Raw genomic sequence first — 23,961 nt, forward strand, 5'->3', positions numbered from 1 at the left:
CAAGAATGTGCCTCGTTAATGAAAGTCATGAGGTTCATGATGGCCAGGTTTGGGGTTCCTCTGGCAGAGGATAAGACGGAGGGGCCGTGCACGTGCTTGACGTTCCTTGGCATCGAGATCGATTCAGTGGCGGGTGAATGTAGGCTGCCTAAGGAGAAGGTCGCCAAGATGTTGGCGGCTGTACGGGCCATGGTTGCAACGCAGACATGTTCACTGCGGGAACTGCAATCGCTCCTTGGCCTCCTTAACTTTGCGGGGAGAGTGATCCCGTGGGGGAAGGTGTTTAGCAAGCGACTAGAGCGGTGTTTGGGCGGAGGTAGGGCTCCGGCATCGCGCATTCGCATCACGAGGGACCTCGTGGCGGATTTGCAGGTCTGGGAGAGGTTTCTCCAGGACTTTAACGGCGTCTGCATGTGGCGAGGGGAGCCGATATCTAACCAAGCGCTACATCTGTTCACGGACGCTGCAGGAGCATCCGGGTATGGGGCTTACTTTGAAGGGGCTTGGAGTGCGGAGCCCTGGCCGACCGAGTGGGCGACCAGAGGGCTTACATGCAATCTTTGCCTTCTGGAATTGTTTCCTATACTGGTTGCGGTGGAATTGTGGGGTCACCTGTTTAGTAACAGGGCTGTGATTTTCTGGACGGATAATCTCAGCGTGGTGTTTGCAGTTAACAGGCTTTCTGCTTCATCGCCTGTGGTCGTACATTATTTGCGACACCTGGTGTTGAGATGTTTGCAACTGAACATTGACTTTAGGGCCCGGCATGTGCCAGGGGTGCAGAATATAGTCGCGGATGCACTGTCGCGCTTCCAGTGGGGGGCATTTAGGGCTGCGGCGCCTGCCGACGCTCCTAATGGTCTTTCTTGCCCTCTCTTTTTGTGGCAGATGGCGAAGGACTACAGCAACTGATCCCGGTGTTGCGGGCTTCGTTGGCACCCAGCACATGGTCGGCATACGTGAGGTACTGGAGTGAATGGGTAGGTTTTTGCGACCTTCGTGAGTTCCCCTCTTGTGAGGGTGAACAAGGGTTTTTGTTGCGCTGGCTGGCGGAGCTGAGAGGTAAGCGAGCAACGAAGGGGGCGGTGGTAGCAAGACTATCGGCTGTGGCGTTTTTCTGCAGGCTATACGCCTTTAAAGACGAGTCGCGATCCTTTCTCGTTAAACAGCTGTTGAGGGGCTGGGGCCATCTGGAAGTTCCACGACGGGACACAAGGGAGCCCATTACGGCAGAACGGCTAGTAAAATTACTGGACGTGCTGCCAGAGGTATGTTCCTCACCTTTTGAGGCTCGCCTCTTCGGGGCGGCCTTTGGCTTGGCGTTTCATGGCGCATTAAGGGTGGGTGAGTTGGTACCGCGAGCCAGAACGGCGGCCACAGGGGGGGTCATGCACAGCCATGTTTGGCTGGTGGAGGACTCCGTGCTATTGTTCATTCCCAGGTCCAAAACGGACCAGGAGGGCCGGGGAGCTTGGCTTTCCCTGCCGGGGCAGCAGGGTGTTGCCTGTTGCCCCGTGCGGCTGGTGTCATCTTACCTGGAAGTACGGCCAGGAGGCTCCTCCAGGTTTTTGATACATGCTAATGGAGACCCGCTGACCAGATACCAGTTTGGAAAGGTATTAGATAAGGCAGCGCAAAAGGCTGGTCTAGACGGGTCTCGGATTGCCCCACACTCCTTTAGGGTGGGGGCAGCGACGACAGCAGCAGAGCTGGGTTGGTCCTCGGATCGGATCCGCTCATTGGGGCGGTGGAGGTCGCAGCGGTATAAGTCTTACGTTAGGCCGCTGTATGTTTGAGATCGGGGATCAAGGGTCATGCATGCAAGAGTTGGGGGGCTTGCGGGGGTGATACCAGAAGGTTATGGGCCAAGGTTGTGTGGATCTGGTCTACTGCAAGCGGGCTAACTCTTGTTTCCTTTGTTTCAGAAACACGTCCAGGTCCTGTACGGGTGTGGATCGTTGGCCATTCATATGTGCACTGGGCCGCAATTAGAGCTGCAGCCATGCCAGGAGGACAGCAGCTAGGATTTCAATCGTCCAGGGCTGTGTTACGTTGGCTAAGGCGCAGAGGCTTGACTTGGTCAGATCTGCCTGCATTGCTCCAGACCGCAGCGAAAAGGTGGGAGAAACCTCACATTCTGATAATTCATGCTGGCGGCAATGATGTGGGGGCCATTCCCACATTGGATCTAATCTGGGCAATGCAGTCAGACCTGAGGCAGTTCAAACTCTGGTTTCCAGGTGTGAGAATCGGGTGGTCGAATGTGATCCCTAGATTAAGATGGAGGCACATGGTGTGTCATAAGGCAGCTTTCCAGGTCAGGAAAAAGATCAATAGGGACCTGAGGAAGCAGGTAGTTGAACTCGAGGGTTTTGTGGTAGAGCACGGGAACATCTCGGCAGCCCATAAGGGTTTGTATAGGCAGGATGGGGTTCATTTAGAACCGGCAGGAGTAGATTTGTTCTTGCAGAACATCAGGCAGGAGTTACTCCTAAGAGTATAGGGTGGCGGCAAGAGTCAGGACCATTGTTTATGCAGGTCAGTCTCTTGTGGCGGGTGGTCAGGATCACGGCTGCAGACTGGAAGGAGGTTTGAGTAATGGCCATTGCGGTCAGGGTGACGTCACAGGCTTGGTATGCTTGGGCGTGCTCGGGCTGATTATTGTTGGGCCGGAAAACCCCTAATTATGAAAGCTGCGTGAGTATCTCCGCCTTGTGGTCTGCAGCGGTGTCCCTTGGCCATTTTCTAGAAGGGGTTATTCATAGTTAGATGTAGGCCCCGATTGCCGCCACCCATGGATAAGTTACCTGCCAGTTCCATGGCTGGTACCAATAAATGCGACCCACGGGTCTTTCACCCACAGAACTGTGTTGTGTTGTTATTTATTAGTTATTAAGTTATATTAAGTGTTAAGTTAAGTTAAGTTACAAGCAGACACTCAGGAGATGTAGGGCATTTAATCCCTTATGTAAATTCAGTATTTCACAATTTTGACAGTACAGTTTGGAATTAGTTGTTTTGTCACATGACAATGGAACATGTATTGAAAACAGGCTTGAAATTATTGTTTTACTTGTGATCTAATTAGATAGTTATAAATAATGTTAGTGTTAGCTGGATTTTTTATTCCATTGCAGGAGGTCTGCACAGCAGTACTTGTCTCACAGAAGCTATATAACTACATAGAGAATCTGTTTATCGCTACAAAGTGTTTTTTTATTTAATTCCAAAATTTTGCAGTTCTCCATGAATGCTTATTCAATGTACTTGATTTACAGTGACTACACAGACATATAACATTAACCTACATTTATACAGCTTATTTGGGCTGCCCAAACAGCTGAGAATAAATAATGATCAATTCTGTTATGATGGAAATGAACACACCTGGTTCTGATACTGCAACTAGATATGTATGGCTGGGCTGGTTTGGGTATTCTCAGAAATGTAAGAATAATCTGGCTTTAAATATCTACTTTAAATGTTTTGGAAGAATTTCTCCCACCGGAAATGTGATAAGGAAGTTTATCACCAGTATGGGCTAAAGCAGTAAAAACATAAATCACAGGTATTGTGGCCTATGGCAAGGCGACAGCTGAGCTATCACCTCAACCAAATACAAATAGATTATAGTTCATGATGGAACTAAGCTATCAAACCATACTCACTTAAACTTCTATCGTTCTTACTGAAAAATATGTAACTATTGCAATAGACCATATATATATATATATATATATATATATATATATACATACACACATATATACATACATATAATAAATATATATATACACACACACATATGCATACATATAATATATATATATATATATATATATATATATATTTATTAGTTTTAGGATCCAAGCACTCACTGTAAGTTGAGTTGCCTGGGTGCACTCTATGGTAGATAGGCAGAAACTAAGGTCCAAAGTTTATATATATATATATATATATATATATATATTTTTTTTTTTTTTTTTTTGTTATATTGGACGGTACGCACTACTTCAATAATCATACCCATTCGAATGACCTGAATCTTAAAAATTCCTATCAGGGCAAGACTGTGCACGGGGGGATACATTTAAAATTGTTACAAAAAGGAGAAAAGGTCTATGGGCTTAAAGCTCATAGTAAGATCCCTATATCCGGCACCAGAGTTTGGGGTAATATCTCACTAACTAGCAATTCATCAGAAAGGTGGTTAACCCTGTCTGTTCCCAAATAACTATGGATTACAAATTGCAATAATTATTTTTACTCCAGAAATTCTATCATACACAAAAAAACAGAAAAACAGATTTGAAACAGTGCACATATGGTTAAATTGTTGCTGACAGAACCATAAAATATAGTTAGATAAAAGTGGGCCCACTTGATATCTTTAAAACATTGTGACAGTTTCATAGTTTGGAAAATAGTTCCTTATTTGTATCAATTGATTGCAAACTGTATCCAAAACTGCGTTCAACAGTTTTATCCAATTTCATAGATTCGGCAATAACTGCATAGTCATTTCGTTATGATGGGGCACTTATTTAAACGTCCGTGACACAGTGGTATTGTGAGGGGGACTTATCGCTCACGGGATCTTTTAGACTTTACTATGTGCAATAGTTACTTCTTTCAATAGTGTGAGTTCATTAGCAACACTGTTATATGTGATGTAGTTGTGAGTATGTGACACCTCAAGGAATTATGGCTGAACTGTTTAAAAACGCCTGTGACCATGCAGTTATTGCTGAATCTATGAAATTGGATAAAACTGTTGAACGCAGTTTTGGATACAGTTTGCAATCAATTGATACAAATAAGGAACTATTTTCCAAACTATGGAATTGTCACAATGTTTTAAAGATATCAAGTGGGCCCACGTTCGTCAATCTAACAATTTTTTTATTTTTTTTTAACATCGTATGAAGAGGATACTCCATGCTCCATGGTCCATGGTTTCCGGTCTTCAGATCCAGGGTTGCCGGTCTTCAGCTCCGTAGTCATCGGTCTTCAGCTCCGCGCCAGCTTGTTTATGGAAGAAGAAAGAGGTCGCATGGAAAAGGACCTTCTCCGCCGGACTTCAGGAATCGTGAGTACCAACCTGGGGGTTAGACTTAGGTTTTTTTTTTAATTTTTGGGGGGGTTTGTTTTATTTAGATTAGGGATGGACAATTCTTAAAATAGCTAAATGCCCTTTTAAGGGCAGCAAAAGAGCAAAATGCCCTTTTAAGAGCAATGCCTATACAAATGCCCTTTTCAAGGCAATGGGTAGTGTAGGTTTTTTAGTGTTAGGTTTATTTATTTTGGGGGGTTTGGCGGGTGGTGGGTATTACTGTTAGGGGGGGACTTATTTTTTGTAACTGTATAAGAGCTGTTTAAAGGGCTGTTGGTAGTTTAGCATTAGATTAGGAGGTGTTTTTATTTTGGGGGGGCTTTTTTATTTTCATAGGGATTAGGTTTAATTTTTTTATTTTTGATAATTTGTTTATTATTTTCTGTAATGTTAGACTTTTTTATTTTTTGTAATTTTAGTTTAATTTAAAGTAATGTTAGGTTTTTTATTTTAATTGTCATTTTGTATTTTTTTGCGGTTTAGGGGTTAATAGGGTAATTAAGTTTATTGCGATGTGCGGGTTTTGCAGTTTAGGGGTTAATAGGGTAATTAGGTTTATTGCAATGTGGGGATTTGCGGTTTAGGGGTTAATAGGGTAATTAGGTGTAATGCGATGTGTGTGGTTGACGGTTAAGGGATTAATATGTTAGCTTATTTGCGGATTAGGGGTTATTACTTTATTATTTTGTGTGTGGGTTTGTGTTAAAGTGTTAATACTTCGTGCGGGCGGTGTTTTTTTTTTTTTTTAATGCTCCGTTTGCCTTCGCTGCATCCCGGTGGTTTCCGAAAATGGCAGGGTGGTGAAAGAATCCACCAAAGGCTGGTCATTTCTTTCACCACCCTGCCATTTTCGGAATCCACCTAGATGCAGCTTCACTGGTGAATTCTTTTGGCCCGGTGCCCAGCCAACATTCTGTTGGCTGCCTTGCACTGCCAACATTCCTTTGAGGATGCATGTGCAACTGCTGACGGCAACAGATGCGTTACAAACGCAATTATAGTATAGATATATGACTCAAATGGAATAGGAACTCCAAAAATTGTATTTGTCAAGTCCTTGTATTCAAGTAGTTAATTCATGAAAACTCAGCTTTTGTATTTCAATTCAATATTTTATTGCAGTGAGCATATCCAACGTTTCAGCCCACACCTGGATCATAAGGGCAGCCTAAGTGTATTATGACAACATATTCCCTGAGTCCACATGAACTATAATATGTGTTCTAAAAACAGTTTATTAAATTCAATTTAGCCATATAGATATAAAACTTTACTACACTTTTATGTGCCAATAAAGCACTTTTTTTGCACAAAACCAGTGAGTGCATGCTATTTATGAAATTATATATATATATATATATATATATATATATATATATATATATATATATACATACACACATACATACATGCACACACATAAGTACACATACACACACACACACACCGTTTTGCAGTAGTTTACAAATTTACTAATTTCAACAAGTTTCAGTGGTTTAATCTTCTCATTTTGTCCAGATCAAACCCATTTGCTTTTTTTTTTTTTTTTTTTTTTTTTAATATGGGAGGTGGAATGTGTTCACAAACAATATCTTTACGCAAATGATCTATCCTGAACATTTGTTTATGTGTTACCCATGAAATATATTTTTTATTTATTCTTTACATGTGATGATGACACTGACATTTCTGTATCTCTAGTTTTAACAATACGACATAAGATCAGTGCAAAAATATAGCTACATGGGGCAATATGAAGTTAGGCTGATTTTTCATAATGTGTGGTAAGTCAAGATTATAATTTCCCTGGTTGTACCTGTATTGAAAGGGGCCTAAATAGAAGAAAACCCTTTCTGGATACACAAACACATTACTAAATACCCTTCAAGTCTTAACTTGGAATGCAACAGGTTATCATGTGGATTAACTGGTGCTTCTGAATTCTGATATGTTTGTTACATTTTTCATATGCTTAGTTCAGTATATGAGCTCTTCTTTGGAGAGTTTAGACTTAAATCAGATCAATCTATAATACATACTTTAAACTTATTTGGGGATTCTGGAGTGAAGTTATGTGTTGTCAATTATTATTATTATCATCAATTTATTTTTATAGCTCTGCCACATTTCATGAAATGTTGTTATTGACCAACCCAGCGAGAACGGGAACTAATCACATTTTCTAATCTATAAAACACGTCACATTTGAAGGTCCTACCATCCCCTTTGTTATGTTTTGATGGAGTTACTAAAGTTTATTGCTTTTATATAATCTACAAGAGATCTAGTGAACAAGTAATTGCAAATGCAAATTATGCATTATATTCAAAATTGTATATGCTAAATGAATATAAATAATTCAGGACCGACATCTAAATGTAGAATTCCTTTGATACTCTGTGTCCTACATATATTATGTGAAAATGTTAAATTGATAAAACATTTGAACATTCAAATGCAAAAAAGATATATTAAACTGAACAGATGTAAGCAGGCATAAATATATGTCATTATTTACAATCAGGGGAAACACTTTACAGACAGTAATTGAAGAACTAGAGTGTTTTAATGTATTACATTGCTGAATTTTGGGGGAGAGGTGTAGTCACATTCCCAAAACTTTTGAAAGCTGTAAAACTTTGGAAATATTTATTAAGGATAGGAAGTAATGAGTCCAATAGTTTGCTTTTTTCCTTTTTTTTGTGTAATACTTGGAACACACTTATCCTCAAAACAAAACTTAGTCATAAGTTCATATGAATCATGACTTGCTATGTATCTTGTAACCAGAGAGGAAATATTATTTTAACAGCCTTGCATGGGAAAGCTAAATCCCACGTGGGTTTAAAAAGATTCTTACTCAAAAGAAATGTAGAGCGCCTAATGAGCTATTAATGGAGGATATATAACACACACTCCAATAATCAAATAACTAATGCACACATAGCTAAAAAAAAAAGCAAACACTGCACATGCACCATCCAATAAATACTGCATACACACTCAACCAAAAAAAAATGAGCTCCATTTACCAAAGGTTGGGCAGACATGATTCAAGACAGTGAACATGTCTGCCAGACCTCGCTGTGAACATTTAAAGGGACATAAAACCCCAATTTTTTCTCACATGATTCAGATAGAGAATAACTTTTTTTTTTTTTTTTTTTTTTTAAACAAGCTTTATTGAGAATAATAGTCATTGGTACAATATGAAAAAACTTCGGTACACCATGTGATTCAAACATTCAGAGAGAGGTAAAAATGTAAACAAAGTCCATCTTAGCTCATATCCCCCAACGTGGAGATAGGCGTTATCGCTCTCTAGTAGTAGCATTCAAAAATGTCCGTTTCAGTCCATGGGTCCAAACAAATCTATAAAGCTTGACAATTTTATGATCCAGAAAAAATTTATAACATTAAAAGATATACAATTCAACATTAAGCTTATTAGACAAGTTAGGTGGGGATCCAGAGAGAATAAGAGAAGAGAAGAAAGTAGAGAGGAGGGGGGGGAAGTACTACACTGAGGAGGGAAAGATAGGGGGGGGGGAGGAGAGGGAAAAAAAAAAAGGGGGAATTTTCTGGTCTAGGGCTGAAAGATGTTTATAAATTAAATACTACCCTACTTCGCTGTGGACATTAAGGAAAGGTGCCATTCCATATTGCTAGCATCATTTTGTGGGTTCCTAGTTGTTTAATTTTTAGGTAATGTAGTCTTTCCAGGTTCAATAGGTCCTCTACTGTGGAGTGCCATTCTTCAAGAGTGGGAATCCTTGGGGATTTCCATCCCCTAGGAATTAGCCTCTTGGCGCTTGTAAGCATGATTAGCATGAGAGCCACAGTGGGGTCGTCTCTAGTCTTAGGGAGGTGTAAGAGCAGCACTGTCTCAGGTGTGTGTGGGATAGGGGTGCGTAATTTGTGTGACATAGTCTCGAGTACAGCTGTCCAGTAGTCCTGTAGCTTAGGGCATGCCCACCATATGTGGAGAAGCGTGCCATGACCGCCGCAGCCTCTCCAACACAAGGGGCTGGCGGATGGGAAGAGCCTGTGAAGCCTCACTGGGGTGTAGTACCACCTGGTTAACAACTTAAGGTGGATTTCTTGAACAATCGCTGAGACTGAGGATCTTTTTGTTAGAGTAAACGCCCTAAGCCATGCCTCCTCATCTATTGTGTTATTTAGATCGCTACACCAAGCCCGGGTGTAAGTAGGGAGTTGGGAGTCAGGCGGGAGAAGCAAGAGTTTGTAAACTTTGGAGATCAACCGTCTAGGCGGAGTATCATCCACACAGAGCTAGAGAATAACATTTTAAACAACTTTCCAATTTACTTCTATCATTTAATTTGCTTTCTTCTCTTGTTATCCTTTGCTGAAAGGTTTATCTAAGCAAGCTCAGAAGCAGCAGAGAACCTAGATTCTAGCTGTTGATTAGTGGCTGCATATATATATATTGATTGTGATTGCCTCACCAATCTGTTCAGTTAGAAACCATTAGTGCGTTACTGCTCCTTCAACAAATGATACCAAGAGAATGAAACAAATTAGATAATAGAAGTACATTAGAAAGTTGTTTAAAATTTAATTCTCTATCTGAATCATGAAAAAAAAATGTGGGTTTCATGTCCCTTTAACATTGCACAAGCACGTTGCTTGTGTAATGCCGCCCCTTGCTCGCGGGCGGTCAAACGCCGAGACAGGGTCTGACTTTGCCACATTTTAGGTGGCACAGTGGTTAAGCAGTAGCAGTCTTAAGACCGCTGCCACTCAACTAGCATTTCAGGTGATCCTAAAATTCTGGGGCCCCAAAGCTGTTTTGCAGCTTGGTAAATGGGGCCCAAAGCCTGCACAACAGTTCATATACTTATACAAAATAGTTATACAAGAGCTCATAATTATATACAAAGCTTATTATATAGCAATATATACAAATCCCACTTTGTACCATAACTGCTTTAGTAACATTCACCATGTTAAAATATAATTGTTTAGCCTACCATTACAATAAGCAATCTGGATAGAGGCAACAGGTATTTTAAGGAATTCAAAAAGAAATAGCATAAGCACTACTGAAATTGAGTGGGGATGCTCCGTCAGGAGCTGGTAATATTTTAAATTATAAGCTTTATCAAACAACAGTCACTCAATTACTGTAAATTCAACATCTGAATACCTCAGTGACTGACACCTGAAACTTGTTATACTGAAACTGATTCAATTTGTGTATAGTACACACATCTTCACTTTCCTGTGCAACACCGATTGGATAAAATTCACACTGAACTTTTCCTTGCACAAGATAGAGAAATATGGTGTGATTAAATAAACATGTTAAATTAATTGAGTGCCGTATGAAAAGGTGATCAATTACTGCTACTCTGGAAATCATTTGAAATGATGTGATGGCTAATTTCTTTTGATAGGTCACCTCCTCTTTCAGAGACATATTCACGTACTTCTGAAATATGCCCAGCTGTAGCTCTTTAGGATCATTACCTAATACAACAACGGCAAGCAATATGCTCAAGGCAAAATTACATTACAGCCTCTAGCATTAATCTCTTATTTTAAGGAAATTACACCTTACCATGTTGGCCAAACAGAATTTCTTTACTCTGGGCTTTCGGACATGGCTGTTCCTCTCAGTAAAGAGGCTTTATTTGTGACCCAGTTGTGGTTATCACAGATGTGGTTTATAACAATTATCTTACTTTATTGTTTTTAAACGTTCTTGGGCAGCAAGTACAATACACACATTTAATTCGCTAAATAAATGTCTCCCAGTCAAAAAGTTATTGTACCAGATTTTGGGGGGATTTATAATTTGTTAGCTAACAAATGTATTAGCTCTTTTTGTATTGCAGTTTTAGAACAAGATCAATTATATACACGCCCCATATACCACTGAATGAACCCAGCATAGTAACTATTTTTCAATCAAGAATGTTTTCTATCATGCCTGTGTAATATTGCCAACATAATGCTATCCATTTTTAGACTGGAACAGAAAATTATGTCAAACTCTTCAAGAGCAAATTAACGCCAAACACATATCACAAGTTTATTCTCATAAAACAAACTATCAAGGGCCTTTCTTTCAGATGTGATTAATGGCACATATTTTTCTTGTTTCATGTATATTTATTTGTTTATGTTTTTGTATTATGAACACTTGACGTAGGATCCATTTCTGATTGTAACATTGCTTTAAATTATATGTAGGTTTGCATGTGATCAGCATAATTTAGACCCTACTGACATAGTATCTGTTAATGAAAGCATATATGCCTGTAGTTAAACCAACTGGTGTGCTGGCATATACCATCTCGGTCACAAAAATCTGCAACAAGATTTAAAGGGACATTAAACACTAAATAAATGCTAGATAGAATGATGCATTCAAAGAAAAGATTAGTATGAGAATAACACGTAGATGTATTTTATAAAGTTTCATTATCTGTTTAAATATTGACAAAATAAATGTAAAGTTTTAGTGTCTATAAAACAATGGGAGCTGCCATGTTGTAACTTGGGTTACCTTCTCTGTTGTGGCCAATTAGGGACAGTTATAAATAGGTCACTAGAGTTTGTAGCCAATGGCTGTGTGGAATATAACAGTGTTCTGCACTTACATTTCTAGCAGGAACTGAAAAGCTCAAAATTTCAGAATTAAATTACAGGAAAAGGGTACAAAATAAATAATGAGAGTATATTGTAGAGATGTTTTTATTTATACTATTTATCATTTTATAATATCATCTCAAAGTGTTTAATGTCCCTTTAAGACTCTCCCAAAGAATGGCAAACTAAACTGAATGTTGTTTGTTTCCACATTACATTACAGTGTACAGTGTTTAAATTAGTTAGTTTAATACGTAAAGAGTCTTGTTTAGAATTTCATGCAGACTGATGTAAATTATATGGATAAGCATTACATTAATTACACTAAAACCAAATCACACATATAGAAGAATATATAGGTATGTAAAAAATAACCTGTCTGGGTGACAAAGTATATTCTTTGAAGTTAATCTTTAAAATAGCAACTATTATAAATTTATATTACAAACACTCTTGTCCAAAATTTAAGCCTTTCCAACTTCTCAACCTGGAATATATTAAACACATGCTGACGAGACTGGCAACAACTACTTGGGTGGATTCCACTTGTTAAGTTTAGCTATTTTATTATGAGAAAATGTGTAGAGAAAGTAGCTTAAGCATAATATGTTATATTATATTTAGCTGCATGATGAAAGTAGCTTGCTGCACAAATAAACGGCACCAAGGTATAAATGCACATGCAGAGTGCTGGGAGGCTAAACAGGGATGCAGGTAAACTGAGAAACACATTAAGATATTCAAAGTGTTCATCTAAATTGATTTTATCAATTTATCAAAAAGTTTAATCCTTTTTTTAATAGTCAATGTCCGTATTAGGAAGTTTACTGTACAATACAATTAGCTGTATGCACTATCTATATGTATTAATCCATACGTAGATGTATTTTGCAGTGACTGAATAAATTGGATTGAATCACCTAGGGTATATTAAAGTCTAGGGAGCCGAATTATCAAGCTCTGAATGGAGCTTGATGTCCCTGTTTCCGTGCGACCCTTCAGACTCGCCGGAAACAGTAGTTATGAAGCAGCGGTCTAAAGAACATAACTTGTCCGCTGCCTCTGAGGCCGATTGACACCCTCTGCTGGCGGCCAATTGGCCGCAAATCTGCAGGGGGCGGCATTGCACAAGCAGTTCACAAGAACTACTTGTGTAATGATAAATGTCGACAGCGTATGCTGTCTGCATTTATCGATGTGCGGGGGACATGATACGCTACATTGTATCATGTCCGCTCGCACTTTGATAAATTGACCCCTAGGGTTGGACCTTTAACTACCGATTTTGGTAAAGTGACTGATTTTGAGGAAGTTCACTGGCCTAAGGCCTTGCATTGTTTCAATTCATAATCACTGCCATAACCCTCCCAGAAGGTAGCCACCAGATGCATATGAACTACCACTCCTTTTATCCCATAACCACAGTAAAAAGCCACAGTAAAGTTTCTTCTATTGCATGTTATGCAAGGTTAGGTAGGAAGTAGGATATTTGGTGTCTGGTAACCCCATGTATGCCATTTTTATTTTTCTGGCAATAAGTCACTGATCTTGGTGTCTGATAGGGGATTATTGACTAACTGTAAATAATAAATCCCTCCTGCTATATATACTTTAAACAATTTTTTAAGGCAAACTATTTTTAATTAATTAGCCCTTTTAGGATATGCACAGATCTCAACCTGTTTTATGGCACTTTAAAGAGCCATAATGTAATGAAGACCAAGTAGCCTACTTACACATTTTTTCTATGGCAGACTCATTCCTTAAGGCCTAAGAAATGGCAACTGCTCTATTGGAATGAGCAGTAATGCGCTCAGGAGTGTTCCCAGCAACCAGGTATGCTTTATGATTCAAAGCTTTAAGCCCAGCGGCTAGGGTAACTGTCAAAGCTTTCTGACTCGAGGACCAGAAAAATGAATGAACAAAGAAGAAAAAAATACTAAAGTCCTTTGTGGTTTCAACATAGAGTTTAAATGCCTTCACAAAATCCAGTCTGTGAATAAGTTACCCATTATTTTTAGAAACAGGACAAAAAGAGGAAACCACAATTTATTAGTTGATAGCATCCATAGACACTCCTTTAGGAAGAATAACTAGTTTGAATAACAACCTTATCCTGAAGAAAAAATAAGAAAGGAGGATTGCAAGATGAAGAGTTGAAAGCTCAGAAACTCTTCTGGCTGAAGAAATGGCCAGGAGGAAAAAAAAACTACTGCAATAACAGCTGAAGAGCTATACGTTGCATGCATTCAAATGAAGGCGCTTAAAGGACTCTCAAAACCAGATTAAGATTACATAAAGAAGTAACTGGTCAAAAAACAGTTTAATCGTAATCAACGGTCTGGATATCAGGGTTCCTGGCAATTATTCTTTCTTATGATAAAAGATGGATAAGGCCAGAATCTGACCTTTAAGAAAACTAGCGGATAATACTTTCTCCAGACTGCCCTGCAGAAACTCAAAAACTCTAGGAATCAGAAATGAATTTTAACGGTATCCTTGCTAGAACAACAGTATAAAAAGGTTTGCCACATCTTTTTATATATACACACCTGGTGGCATTCTGGCGCAAATCAAGGTATCAGTTACCTTATCAGATACACCTCTTTGGGAAAGCCCTAGGGGCTCAATCACCAGGCTGTCAAATTTAGAGTTTTAAGATCCTGAGTAAAGAAAGGCCCATGAGAAACAGGGTCCTTTCTGAGAGGATGCTGCCAAGGCGGGCATGAGGACATTTGAATCAGATCTGCATACCAATAGATGCAACCACGCTGGAGCAATCAGAATGCCTGAAGTTTGTTTTTGTTTTATTCTGGCTATCCCTAGATAGCAAAACAAATGGAGCAAAGATGTAAATCAGCTTGAACAACCAAAGAGCCACTAGTACATCTATTAAATCCATCTGAGGATCCTGATACCTGCTAAAATATTGCAACAGCTTGTGGTTCAAGCGCAAGTCCAAGAGTTCTTTCTTTGACAAACCTTAGCATCCCATTAATTGGTTGAACACCTCCTCATTTAGAGACTATTTTTTCTCCACTGCTGCAGCATCCATATTCGAGAGGCTGCAGATTAAATCTGGCAAATAGAACTGTACCTAAGGCAGCAACCATGAGGCCCATAATTTCCATGCATTGAGCAACGGAAGGAAGAGGACTCAGTAGGAGCTGAACACAGGACTGTTGCAGTTTAGTTCTGCACTGTTCTGTTAGAGAGTCTCATAGTCACTCAGTTTATTATAAACCCTAGGAAGGATACCCAGGTCTAAAGAGTCAAGGAGCGCTTTGGCACATTGATTCTCCAAACTGACTGCGATGCAGCTGAAGAACCACTTGTGTTCATTTTATTTTCAGCTGAAGAGAGGGTAAATTCAGCAGAATATTATCTAGCTACAAAGATTCCAAGTGCTTGAATTACAGTTAACAATGCTGCTAGAACCTTTCTAAAGGCTTGGGTGCTTTTGCCAGACCAAATGAAAATGCCACAGACTGATAAATCTGTGAGTATGGAAATATAAATAGGCATCTTAAGTCAATGGTAGACATAAACTGATTCTTCTGCACTAAAGGAAGTGTAGTGTGAATTGTCTTCATTTTGAAAGTTGGTCATTTGAGAAACTTGTTTAGAATTTTGATATCAAAAATAGGCTGAAGAATCTCCTACAGAAGGAGCAATAATACCTTTTAAATAATTTTTGGCAGCCGGCGATGTAAAAAAAAAAAAAAAAAAATAGGCTGAAAAGTAGCCTCTTCTTTTGGTACTTTGAAAAGTTTAGGAGTAAAGCCCTTGGTTTATTTCTGCAACCTGGACAGGAGAGATTTCTCCAATTGTCTCCTTCAAATAATCTTTTGGAACTCAAGACAGTAGAAATCTTCTTCAAGGAGGTTTTGATCTAAAGCCTATTCAGTACCCCTTAGATATGATTTCCAACACCCAAGGGTCTTAAAATGACCACTCTCAAGACTATTGAAAATATATATATATATATATATATCTGCCCACCACAAAAGATTTATCTGGAATGGGGGCTGCACTATCATATTTACTTTGAGGCAGGAGTATGTTTCTTTGCTTGTTTGTATTTGGACTAAGTAGTGTTAGGTTTCCAAGATTCTTTAGGTGACCCCTCACTCTTGTTAAAGCAGGGGTGGGTCCTAGTTCTGCCTTTAGAATTTGTTTTTATCTTTCCCTGATCTTAGAGACCATATCAGGCCAGTTATGGAGCTATAATGCTCATCTAGCCAGAACAGCAATAGCAGTGCTTTTTTGCATTAATGTGTATTATTTCCTCAGCTGCATCACACAAAGTAGTTTGCTGTCCTGATTAAATTCAAGCTGTCTTGGATCTCTTCCAGAGAAGCTTCTCATGAAATGAGTTCTTAAAAGTTATAACACCATAACACAGTAGCTGCAGCAACACAAGCAACAATTACAACTGTCCTAAGCATAAAGCCTAAGAGCGGGAAGGATCACCTGTGAAAGCCTTTAAACTTTCCTCAAAAGAAATTGTTTTTCTGCAGAGCCAGAGTGGGCATTGCTACATCCACCTTAGGAATAGTATCCCAGAATTTGCAGAAGGAATAGGGAACATGTTTTTAAATTTGGCTGAGGAAATAAAAGGAACACCTGATTTATTCCATTCCTCAGTTATACATTCAGAAACTGGGATTAGGATTAGTTCAGATGATATCAGTAGTGACAGTATCATCTACACAGAAAGACATTTTTTTTAGGCATTTTTCTTCTTAACACAGTCATTACCTAGGTTAACCCTTTAAAGGGACAATCAACACCAGAATTTGTGTTTAAAAAGATAGATAATCCCTTTATTACCCATTACCCAGTTTTACATAGCAATTATAATAATATATGTTTTACCTTTGTAATTACCTTGCATCAAAGCCTCTGCAGACTGCCCCTTATTTCAGTTAATTTGACAGACTTTCATTTTAGCCAATCAGTGCTCACTCCTTGGTAAATTCATGTGCGTGAGCTCAATGTTATCTATGTGAAACACATGAGCCCTCTAGTGGTGAAAAACTGTCTAAATGCTTTCAGTTTGGAGGCGGCCTTCAAGGTCTTAAAAATTAGCATATGAACCTCCTAGGTTTAGCTTTCAACTAAGAATAGCAAGAGAACAAAGCAAAATTGGTGATAAAAGTAAATTGGAAAGTTGCTTAAAATATTTGAATCCTGAAAGTTTTTTTGGGACTTGACTGTCCCTTTAAAGAGAATTTTTTACCTAGTTTCTATTTTTAAAATGACATTGAATTTTGGAATTTTTGCTTAGTATTGGTTTCCCATAATTATCCAAAGTAGTCTATCTGCAGAGTGGAGCTCCACTCTAGACAGGAAACATGTGACCTCCACTGCAATTTTTTTTTCTATTTCAATAAAACTTTAATGTATCAAACAACCAATATGCACAATCATTCAGAAAACGTTTTTTTTTTTTTTTTTTTAAATAAACTTTATGCACAATCATTCAGAAAACGTTTTTTTTTTTTTTTTTAAATAAACTTTAATAGGCACAATTCTGAAAATGAAATTGCTTTCTTTTGATTTATGGTGAGTGACATTTATAAGGTTAAATAAGTTGATTCGTGTTCTATTAGGGAAAGTATAAGCAAATGTAATGATTATTATAAGTTAAATCAGGAAATCACAGGAGTAATTCTTTAGTTTTCATGTATTATCTACTGTTTTAAATTAACAATATTGAACTATTTAAAGCTCCACTCTACACAGCAAAAATGTGACATCCACAACCTCCACGGGGAAGTTCTGCTGCTTTCTTTTTTTTTTACCGTATTTAACCCCGTAGAGACCTAACTGTTTTACCAATTTTTTAGCGTTAGCGACCAAGGCTGTTTTTACATTGCTGCAGTGTTTGTGTTTATCTGTAATTTCCCTCTTACTTATTTTTTTTTTTACCATATTTAATTTAACCCCTTAGTGACCTGACTGTTGTAACAAGTTTTTAGCGTTAGCGACCAAGGCTGTTTTTACATTGCTGCGGTGTTTGCGTTTAGCTGCAATTTTCCTCTTACTCCTTTACTGTACCCACACATATTATATACCGTTTTTCTCGCCATAAGATTGACTTTCTACAGATACCATTCTTTTCATCATATCATATAATTTTTACTAAATATTTTTATAAATTATGATTAAAAATATTAAAAACCACACTTTTTTTTTTACTTTTACCCCCAAAATCTGTTACTCATCTACAACCCCCGAGAAAACAACATGGCTAAACAGTTTCTTCATTTTTTCCTGAGTTTTGAAATAGCCAATTTTCAATTTTTACGATTAACCTTTTTCTCCTTCAGTGACCTTTTAACCCCAACCCTCCCCTAGATCTAACCTTCCCCCTAGATCTACCACTAAGCCTAGATCTAACCCTACCCCTAGATCTAACCCTCCCCCTAGATCTACCATTAAGCCTAGATCTAACCCTAACCCTACATAACTATTTATTTTTATTATTTTTACTATTTAATTTTTTTTCATCTGTTACAGCTGCGGTCCTTAAGGAGATAAAGGGATAGTAAATTCAAAATTTAACTTGCATGATTCAGATAGAACATGTCATTTTAAGACACTTATAAATTCACATCTATTTTTAAATGTGCTTTGTTCTCTTGTTATCCCTTGCTGAAAGAGAATACACACATATTCAACACTAGTGGGAGCTAGCTGCTGATTTTTGCCTGCACACATTTGTCTTTTGCGATTGGATGACTATGGCTCCGTTCGGGCAGCGCTCCAAGCGAACTGGGACTCGCTTGTAGCGTTTTCCTCACATTTGCAAGTGAGATGCCTGGCGTTTTTGAGTGCTCTGATGACGTAAGTCCCAGTGCTTCCATCGCGCTGGAAAAGCTGTCACTTTTCAGAGCAAGCTCAGACGCTTGGCAACATGGCAGCCTCCACACACGTTTTGCTGTGGAGGCTGCCTTGTTTTTATAAGCAGCAGAGGAGGGACAGGTGAGGCGGATAAGTCTGACAGCAGCATTTAGTACAGGGCAAATTGGAGATAGGTTAAGTAAGCCCTGTACTAAATGCTGCTGTCATGCTTATCCGGTGTTATGCTGAGAATTGTATCCCCAGTGTCTCTGGTTTCCCCTGCCTCTCTGCAAACATTGGAACTCTGACCCACCTCCATTCAGCTGGTCTCAGCTCAGCACCCGTACTATTATTAGCTTAATGTGGCAGGATAAGCTACAGGGGCTGAGCTGAGAACAGCTGAATGGAGGTGGGTCAGAGTTCCAATGTTTGCCGAGAGGCAGGGGAAACCATTCTCGAACAACGGTGTTGTGTAAACAGCTAAAATAAAAATAATCCTCCACTAATAAAGAGAGACACAATTTAAACATTTTTACAGTCAGCTACAAGGGAGCTTATTTTAAAACGTTCGCATGCGCAAAGTCCATTATTATGCAGCAGATCCCTTTGCGCATGCGATCGTTTTCTCTAAGCTCCCTTGCTTGTGACGTCACCTAGCGCCACGTTATAGCTGGAAGTGAAGCGCCTCCACTAGCTCCTGAGCGCTGCCCAAACGCGGCCTATATGTGTTCATCTTGCTGCCAGTAGTGCAATGTTGTTCCTTCAGCAAAGGATAACAAGAGAACGAAGCAGATTTTATAATGGAAGTAAATTGGAAACTGCATGTTCTTTCTGATTTATAAAAGTTTGTTTTTGACTTGAGTGTCCCTTAAATGATTTTTTATTTATTATGAAAATAACAGTTTTGATTCTGACTATCACTAAGTTTCCTCCCATGTGCTTGACACAGGAGCCAGCAATCATTAAAGATCTACACATTGCTATACAATGGGTTGTCAAGAATGAGGCACTGTTCTGTGGGCGCATAACCATGCCAAGTTATGGGTCAATGAATGAAGATGACCGCCAGAAGGCCATAGATAACGTGATGCAAAGAGAAGAACCAGAAGCAAGGGAGCCATTCCTCTTTGTATTTCAGCACAGAGAAGATATGGAGTTGTTTTTGCAGGCATGTCTTGACCAAGAGGGCCTCCAAGTTAATGCCATGTTCAACAAATGACTGATGGACAAGGGGTGGTGGTGTGTTTCTGTTTAAATTATTGATAATAATAAAAAAATAAGATAATTAACACCATTTCTGAGTCAGTGCTTTAATAACACACTATCACAAGTATGAAGGTACAACATAATTATAGTTAACAGTATATATATATAGCAGTAGCCTATTGTTGCTTCTGCTTTCATAGTATAAGGTTAGGGTTATAAGTTCAAATGGTTTCTGACCTTGATTGAACACGATTCTCCAGAGCTCCGGGGAACAGCAAGAAAGCACACAAGCACAGAGAGTGTTTCTCACTAGTTCCGTGTACTGTAAGTATACACAGCAGTTATATAGCAGTCTCGCATCATGAGGCTACAGGAAATGCAGTTAGAGGAGTAACATAAAATGTCCATATATGTCTATCTAAGAAACATGTTAAAGGAAGTTGTGGGTGTTGTTTGTTGTATTACAGACAATCATATGAGTTTCAAAATGCCCTCATGTGTCGGTTACAAGTCACCCGCTAACATAATATACCCATCAACACACAGAGAGACAACCACATAAAACACACAAAGACATAGAGACACACACACACCCTCACTGAGACATCCAGAGAAAACAGCGAGACATACACTCTCAGAGAGACACCCACAGAAACTGCACATACATACACACACCCTCACAGAGACAACCAAAGAAAACACACAGACATACTCACACACCCTCAGAGAGACATCCACAGAAAATGCAGACATACATACATACACACACCCACCCTCAAAGAGACATCCACATAAAAAAAAAAATCATACACATCCACCCTCACAGAGGCATCAAGAGGAAATACACAAAGACATACGTACACACACCCTCACAGGGACACAAATAGAAAAAGCACAAAGACATACGCACACACCCTCACAGACATACACAGAAAAAGCACAAAGACATACGCACACACTCTCACAGAGAGACCAACAAAAACAACAACAACAAAACAGTGTGTGACATGCATGATAACAAAATTGCAGAAATTAAGAGATCACTTTTTAAACAATCAGATTTGCAAATGTGCAAACATAAATTAAACTCTATGAATTCAAAATTGTAGATTAATGTTATCGGTAGATGGCTAGATGAAGAAAAGTACTTTTAAAAGGTTGACATATGTTTGTGTTTTGTCCCCCCAAACAAGAGCAACACTTCAATTACGGTGTAAACATGTTCCCATCTGTCAGCTGTACTTATGGATTTTGAAAATGCTGTACTCTATATGGTCTTGGTGGAACCATAAGCCGTGGCACTAGGTCTCATACCATTAGATATGGTTAAATGCATGATTTAGGCTCGTTTGTATGTATTTCAAAATTAAGTCAGCTGTAGTGTAAACTGAACAGTGTAAAGTTAACGCATTTGAAACACTGAGAAATCTTAGTTTGAAAGTATAACTTTTTATGCATATGTAAAAATCATAGATAAAATGCCTCCTTGCATCTGTAAAGTCCTTGCATAAAGGGGCAGTAAACTGAAATGTAGTTAAAATGTATATATTACTAAAAAAAAAATATCTTTCAAAAGGGCAACTACCATTTGTGTATTAAGGAGGAAACCTTTATGCATGGCTTTAAATATAGAATTTCTACAGCATTGTCAAATAATCATAAATACACTGCTGCAGATTGCTAAAAAAAATAATGTTTTTTATGGACCCCTGTCCCCACCATACTACTACCACACTGAAGTTACAACCCAAAATTCCACAAATAAATAAAAAAAAAATACTATGTAAGTCCTACCTCCTCTGCAAATGAAAGTGCTCTGCCATCTGACTCAGACACACACTGTACAAACTTAAAGGGCTACTGGACCCACATTTTTTCTTTCATGATTCTGATAGAGCATGCAATTTTAAGCAGCTTTATAATTTATTCCTATTATAATTTTTTATTCGTTCTCTTGCTATCTTTATTTGAAAAGTTAGGAATGAAAGCTTTGGAGCATGACTATTTTTTGTTCAGTACCCTGGATATAGCTTGCTAATTGGTGCCTGCATTTAGCCATCCAATAAGTAAGCGTAACCCAGGTTCTCAAACTAACATGGGCCGGCTCAAACGCTTTTATTTCTTCTTTTTCAGATAAATATAGGAAGAGAACGAAGAAAATTTGATAATAGAAGTAAATTAAAAAGCTGCTTAAAATTGCATGCTCTATCTGATTCTAGAATGAAAAAAATTGTGTTTAGTATCCTTTTAAGTGCCAAGTCTGTCTCACTACGCATAGTGGTTTAGTGCACTCTCAAATGCTAATGCTTTACTCATTTTTTTTAATAAAATTGACCACACTCAGTTGCACTCTGCTGTAGTACCCTCTGGTGGCTGCCAAAATTGTTTAAAGAAAATAATAGTTGTTCTTGCCTCATGGGGCACCCTGGCCCATTTGGCCCCTGACAGGAGTCACCCCTGTAACCCCCTGATGGCAGCCAGGTGTGATTTACGGAGATGATCTATTTATAACTTACAATAATCATTGCTTTTGCTTATACTTTTGCCCTAACAGAACATATGTTAATGTAAAGAATGTGCTTATTTAACCTTATTAATAACAATCAGCATAAACCACTGTGAATGAACATTAAGAACAGGAAAGCAAAATATTTAGTTTTCTGAATTATTGTGTCTATTGATTGTTACGTTAAAGTCCATTTAAAAAAAATATATATATTGAGTGGAGGTCAAATGTTTCCTATCTTGAGTGGAGCTCCAGTTTGGCACAAGTTTGTTTGCCATATAAAGCGTTGGTTCAGGCTTAAAACATATATCCACACAGAAATGAGTGTCGCAAATAATTTTAAACCTTTTTAAATACAAGTTACTTTTAAAAAAGACTAAAATATATTCAGTGGCAAGGTTGGCACAAGTTTGTTTGCCATATAAAGCATTGGGTCAGGCTTAGAACTTAAAAATATGAAGTGGTTCATGCCCTGTATATATGCACACAGAAATGAGTGACTCATCGGATTTCAACCCTTTTTAAATACCAGTTTAAATACCAGTTACTTATTCAGAAAAGATAAAATATATGAAGTGGCCAAGTTGGCACAAAAAAATTGCTATAATAAGCATTGAAAATATGTATATTCTATGAAGATGTTCATGTCGAGTATATATCATCACAGAAATAAGTGACCAAAAGGATTTTAACACTTAAAATACCATTTACTTATTCAGAAAAGGTAAAATATATGAAGTGGCAAGGTTGGCACCAGATTGTTTGATATAAAAAGCATTGTGACAGGCTGAAAACATGTATATCCTATAGAGGCTTATGCCATGTATATAAGCACACATTAATGAGCGTTCCAAAGGATTTTATAAGTTTTTAAATACCAATTACTTATTTAGAAAAGGTAAAATATATGAAATGGCAAGGTTGTCTGCAATTGTTTTGCTATAAAAAGCGTTGGGCCAGGTTGATAACATGTCTATTCTATAATGGGGTTCATGCCCTGTATATATCCACACATAAATTAGTGGGCCAAATGATTTTAACCCTTTTTAAATACCTTTACTTAATAAGATAAGATAAAATATATGAAGTGGCAAAGTTGGCACCAGATTGTTTGCATTGGGCCATGCTGAAAATATTTGTCTATTCTATGATGAAGTTCATGCCGAGTATTTATCATCACAGAAATGAGTGACCCAAAAGGATTTTAACCCTTTTAAAATAACAGTTTATTATTCATAAAAGGTAAAATATATGAAGTAGCAAGGTTGTCACTAATGTTTTCCATAAAGAGCGTTGGGCAAGTCTGATAACATGTCTGTCCTAGGATGGGGTTCATGCCGTGTATACATCCACAAATAAATAAGTGGCTCAAAGGATTTTAACTCTTTTTAAAATAACAGTTACTTTTTGAAAACATAACCAAATTTGTTCCACATTTGCTATCTGTTTATTGCAATACTAGTGTTAAAGTCCGTGTAGACGGTCAAAAATGTGTCCAACTTACTAACCACTCCATTATTTACCCACCTCTCCCTCCAAGAACCTTCCTCCCTCGTTCACCCTCCCTGCCACTTTCAACATCTAATTTTCTGCAGCGCAGAGGTACCACCCACTCCCGTCTATATCTATCACCAATCCCTCTATCTCTATCACTATCTATATATCCCTC

General features: G+C 38.4%; 1 protein-coding gene and 1 long non-coding RNA gene across 2 annotated transcripts in view; one reads left to right on the top strand and one right to left on the bottom strand.

Moving 5' to 3' along the window:
• Positions 1 to 23,961, bottom strand: part of ME1 (malic enzyme 1) — an 809,599-nt gene that overhangs the window by 341,359 nt on the left and 444,279 nt on the right. The window lies entirely within an intron of this gene.
• Positions 17,268 to 19,874, top strand: LOC128656536 (uncharacterized). The gene is made up of 2 exons (XR_008402020.1): positions 17,268 to 17,299; positions 19,530 to 19,874. It is a non-coding gene; the product is annotated as an uncharacterized LOC128656536 (long non-coding RNA).

The sequence above is a fragment of the Bombina bombina genome, chromosome 4 (genome assembly GCF_027579735.1).
Source record: "Bombina bombina isolate aBomBom1 chromosome 4, aBomBom1.pri, whole genome shotgun sequence".
Taxonomy (NCBI): domain Eukaryota; kingdom Metazoa; phylum Chordata; class Amphibia; order Anura; family Bombinatoridae; genus Bombina; species Bombina bombina.